This window comes from Microtus ochrogaster, chromosome 19, assembly GCF_000317375.1.
Source record: "Microtus ochrogaster isolate Prairie Vole_2 chromosome 19, MicOch1.0, whole genome shotgun sequence".
In the NCBI taxonomy this organism is placed as follows: domain Eukaryota; kingdom Metazoa; phylum Chordata; class Mammalia; order Rodentia; family Cricetidae; genus Microtus; species Microtus ochrogaster.
The window spans coordinates 37,765,885-37,771,278 of record NC_022021.1 but is presented as its reverse complement, the minus strand read 5'-3'; the positions used below and the strand labels follow the sequence as shown (position 1 = coordinate 37,771,278).

The following is a 5,394-nucleotide window of genomic DNA, read 5'->3' as shown; positions in this document are numbered from 1 at the left end:
ATTCTTTCATAATGCAAGTAAGTACGTCAATTTATTGAGTTCTTGCAAAAATGAATTTTTCACTTTTATGTATTTAGTATATGGATGTGTGTGTGCATGTGCACATGGAATTTTGTGCATCAGAGGACAACTTTTAAGAGTTGTTCTTTTCAGTGGGTGGTTGCGCCCCTCGTCGTCCTGACTTCCTTGCTCATCTTCTCCCTCCTTCCGCTCCTCATTGGGACCTTGGGAGCTCAGTCCAGTGCTCCAGTGTGGGCCTCTCTCTCTATCTCCATCCATCACCGGATGAAGGTTCTATGGTGATATGCAAGATATTCGTCAGCATTGCTATAGGATAGGGTCATTTCAGGTTCCCTATTCTCAGCTGCTCAAGGAACTAACTGGAGACAGTGGGGCTGATCTATTGGGAGCTCACCAAGGCCAGCTGGACTATGACTGAAAAAGCATGGAATAAAACCGGACTCTCTGAATATGGCGAGCAATGAGGGCTGATGAGAAGCCAAGGACAATGGCACGGGGTTTTGATCCTACTTCAGGTTCTGGCTTTGTGGGAGCCTAGCCAGTTTGGATGTTCACCTTCCTAGACATGGACGGAGGGGGGAGGACCTTGGACTTTCCACAGGGCAGAGAACCCTGACTGCTCTTTGGACTGGAGAGGGAGGGGGAGAGGAGTGGGGGGAAGGGAAGAAGGGTGGGAGGTGGGGGAGGGAAATGGGAGGCTGGGAGGAGGCTGAAACTTTTTTTTCTTTTTCTCAATAAAATTAAAAAAAAAAAGAGTTGTTCTTTTCCTCCATGACATGGCCCTGAGGATTGAATTCAGGACACCAGATTTGAGGACAGGTGTCTTTAGGCACTAAGCCATCTCAGTGGCCCAGATTTATACATGCATATATGTAGCCTAAGGGAAGTTTCTTCTTCATTGAGATAATAATGTCCAGCACTTAATGAATCCTGACACATTTTTATGATTTAATATGGTGGGTCTTATTGTTAGCTGTAGCTGAGGCTTCTGCATTTGAATTTTAAAGAGGACATTTGATTAATGAGTGTTGCCAATGATGTAATTGTATACCACATTAACTAGTACAAAAAGCTTATAATCAAGAAGTTAAACAGTTTGCTCCCAAATGCCAAGAGACTAATTATTATGACATTGTTTTAAGCCTTAGTTCAATCTCCAGGACGTCATCAGACAGTAAAGAAAAAAGGATTTTAATTTTTATACATAGTACATGGTTTTGTATATCATAATATTTAAAAAACATGAACTATAAGACCCATTAATTGCATAATACATTAAAGTTGTTATAAGATATTCTTAAAACTAACACCCTCCTTTGTTGATGAGTCTAAATTCAAAACCTCTCTTCTAAAGTGAGATACTTACATGGAAATGAAAAATAAATTATAGATATTTTAGTCATTTGAGCATCTCAGTTTGACACTGGGGTATAAACCCTCTCGTTTACCAATGAGTATGTATGCACAGGCTTCAGCTTCATCTCTCATGATATATAGTTCTAACACATTCTTGCATGAAAAGTATATATTGTAAGAATGACTTTGCAAGGTATAATAATGTGTTGATATATTCAAGGCAAAATGAGTTCATTTATAAAACAGTCATACAGATATTTACAGAATAAAGGTTGCAAAAAAATTCAATGACAGAGAAAATAACTGCTGCAAAATAACAATAATTTATCCCTTACATTGTAAAGACTAATACATTATTAGTGTTTATAAACCCAAATAAAGCTATATGTATAGCATAATGTGCATATTCTCTGGTTTTGATATGATAGGATGTAATTATTAAATGTCATAATAAAATGATATTAATAAATAATTGAGATATTAGAACATGTTCCAAGGATATGACAAGAGGAGATTTATACCATATACAGCTTATTTTTTACTTAATTTTTTATCGAGTACAGCTTTTACTTAGTCTAATATAAAATTTTACTTATTCCATAGTACTCATCAAATTAGGACATGGTACTTTAAGTCTGAGAAATCATGGCGTTACTTAACACAGCATGCATTACACACATTCACACACATTTCTCCTTAGCAGTGTGGTCATGATATATCAGTCCTCCTGCATAGCAATTTAGGAAAAACACATTTGCCTTGAAACCAAAACTCAAAAGTGCTTTTAACAGTTATGTCCCTATAAAATGCTGGATTATCACTTATCATCAGTGAATAAAAAGAATGTCTCAGGTAAAATCCACAAAATTTCAACTCATGCATAACTGAATAATTTATTTTCAACATTTATTTCACTTATTTAAAAAGTCAATATTTTAAGCAGGATGGATGAGCTATTTCTGCTTAGGTTTTACTATAAATAGGATTATCATTGACACTATATTATTAACTGGATGCTGTCTATTTATCTGATACTTATGTGATATAATCACATTTTAAAGGCATAGATTTGTTCAAAGATAGACACAATACTGCCTTACCTTACATGAGACCTGTTTAGCCACATTTCCCTTTGGAAGTATAAAGATACTTGGAACAAGATGCACTAACAGGTCATTTTATTACTCAAGATTTTAGATTTAGCATTTTTACAAGAAAACATGGCCCACTTCTTTACAGAAGCATTGCCCTGCACCCTCTCTAATATATCCCTAGATTTAAAGGCACGAAATCTAGATGGTTATAGGTGTGAAAAGAACGTGATACTTCAAATTAACATAAACAGAGTGTAAACAGAAGATCTTCAGGTTTAATTCATTAGCAAGCATGATTAGGTGTTCCTCACAATGCATTTTAAGAAGAGTGACATATCGTCTAACAGACCTGAATCCATAAGATTGATTGTTTTCTGCTTGTATGACAAACTGTTCTATGAATTTCCTCCTGCCACAATCCCAAATATAAAAAACAATCTCAGTGTAAATAGATAAGCATAGTGTCCTAAAATTCAGGAGTAAGTCTGTTAACTCTAGCATCGGTCAGAATGCTTTTCCTGAAAAGGTAAGCCACAACAAGAACATAGCACATGTGGAAGGAATGACAATCATCCCTCCTAAAGGAGCTGCTCGTTGGTTTTCTGGGGATTACGTGAAATGATCACACCACTAAACAGGTCACTGTAAGGAGTGAGCTCCAGTCAGAAAACGCTTGGCTTCAAACCCCTCTGACTGCTTGAAAACAGCACACTGCAGTAGAAGTTAAGAGTATAGCAACTGGGGACTAGAGAAACAAAGCAGAGACCATAAAAAAAAAAAAAAATATGCTTCCGTTTCTCCAAGTAAGGACTTTAGTTTCATGTTAATGGTTGAAGTTAAATTTTGAAGGAAGTATTGTGAATGAAGGAATAGATATTCTAAAGTGGGATTTCAAGTTAATTATGAATCTCTTTTTACTCCAAGAGTTTCCCTAACAGGTGGAGAAAACCCTCTTGTCTGGGTGCTGAGTAAGCAGGTTGTGCCAGTTAGTTAAATGGAATAGTTAAGTATGGTTCTGTACTGGAGCACTCCAAAACAATGTGTCAATCAACTGCTGCAGGAAAGAATACTCAACTGCCTTTCAATTCTGAAGGCATGTTCCGTGAGAATGTAAAGGGGGGTATTTACAGCATAAATCTATTCCTTTCTCCAAACAATACTGTCAAAAAGTTAAAAAGGTATTGTACAGCCTGATGTAGCAGTAAATGATGTTGTGATATTGAGGTTCAGTGCTCATGGATGGCTTGTGTCTAAATATTATTTCATCAGTTTCACATCAGATCATACACATGCTTCTTTAGAGTTTCCACTGTTATGTCATCTCTAGGGTATTTTAAACTGTGCACATACAGCCTGAATATACTTCATGTAAATCCCCCAAAGTATGCAAAGTGATTCTCTTGCTGAGAAGTGTGTGAATGAGCTTTAAAATACCTGATGAGAAACTGGAAATCATGAAATGGTTACAGAATCAGCCAAAAGTATGTCAGTTGCCTCGGCAGAGACTACAGAGAAATGTACATGGAAGAGGCATCTCAGACACCAGTACAGAGCTTTCTGAAGCCACCACGATCCCAATACAAGAAAATACAAGAAAAGAAACAATGGTGTTAAAGTGATATTTATAAAAATGTCAATAATCATCTTGGAAGAATGCTTAGCTTCTATGCTTTCCTTCCCATTCTTGTAATTCTTGTATCTTTTACTAGTATCAAATAATTATTGCCCTTGAAAAAAATCCAGATCATAATATACAACCCTTAACTGTCATAGAAATTGTCCCACATGAGTTTTGTGGTAGGAAAGGCAGGTGACTATCCAGTGAGAGATCCACTACTGAAATATTAAATATTTTCATTTTTGTAATTTAAATAGGAATGTTTCTAAATTTTTTGTCAATAAAGTAGTGAAGGAAATTGCTGTTTTGAAACGAAAGCATTTTGCTTTAAAGCCACACTAAAAGCATTTACAAAATAACCAGTTGAGCATCCATGGCTAACCCCTTTACTTTCACTTGAAAACCTAGCCAAGCTGAGGTGCTGCGGTGGTGAACGCGTCCCTCTCCCTCCACTGAAAGCAGCTTCTCCCTTCTACAGACTTGCTTAGAACTTGCAGAACTTTCCTAAAGCAAAACCACTCTCCAGCTCCTGATTCGAATGCTATGTCGGTGAACACCACTCTCTAGCTTAGACTAGCCCGGCATCACTTTATTAACCATGCACTCTTCGCTGTATGTGCTTCCCAAAGCAATCGCACATGCGAAATCAAACCTCTGTTTAAAAAAAAAGAAAAAAAAAGGGAGCCTTACCTGATGGCTGAGAGCAGATGCAGCTGCAGGAACAGCCACCTAAAGGGCAGCAGCGGGATGCAACAGCAGCCTTGCTCCAAGGTGCGACTTCTCCCTCTGTCTCTCTCTCTTTCCTCTTCTAAATCACTGTAGCAAACCACGAACGCTCATGTTTGTTCCCTTTAACTCACAGAAGGTTCTCAGGCCAGGCAGCCAGCAGACACCACTTTGTTCCTGGAAGAGGCAGCTTCTCTTCTCAGAAACGCTTGGACCCTCTCTGTGGCTCCCTCCACATTTACCCTTCAGATCAATAATGCTCTCTGGGCGGGAGGGGGGTGGTGAGGAGACTCAGCTGCAGTGGCTAGTCGCGAGCCAATGGGGGCTCAGGATTCCTTTCCTGTCATCTCCCCGCCCTCAAAACAAAACCCCGTGTGCCACTGACACATCACTGAGTTGTGAAAAGTAATGCAATCCTACATTTGAAATGCAGCTTGCTTGTTCTTTTCCCCCATTAGCGTTCACTGTAGAATGCTTTGAATGAGTGAGAAAGGGCTGAATATCCCTCCATAGACTCCTGAAAGGAACCGGACAGACTGGGACCTTCAGGGAAAAAGAAAGTGACAGTGCCTGACTTGG

The 5,394-nt window shown here is 38.5% G+C and overlaps 1 protein-coding gene across 1 annotated transcript in view; it reads right to left on the bottom strand.

Moving 5' to 3' along the window:
* Cdh12 (cadherin 12) overlaps nt 1-5,063 on the bottom strand; it is a 783,606-nt gene extending 778,543 nt beyond the window's left edge. Inside the window, exon 1 of the mRNA XM_013349767.2 lies at nt 4,780-5,063. The gene's annotated coding sequence lies outside the window, so the exon portion shown is untranslated. The remainder of the gene's footprint in view (nt 1-4,779) is intronic.
* Between the last annotated feature and the right edge of the window lie 331 nt (nt 5,064-5,394).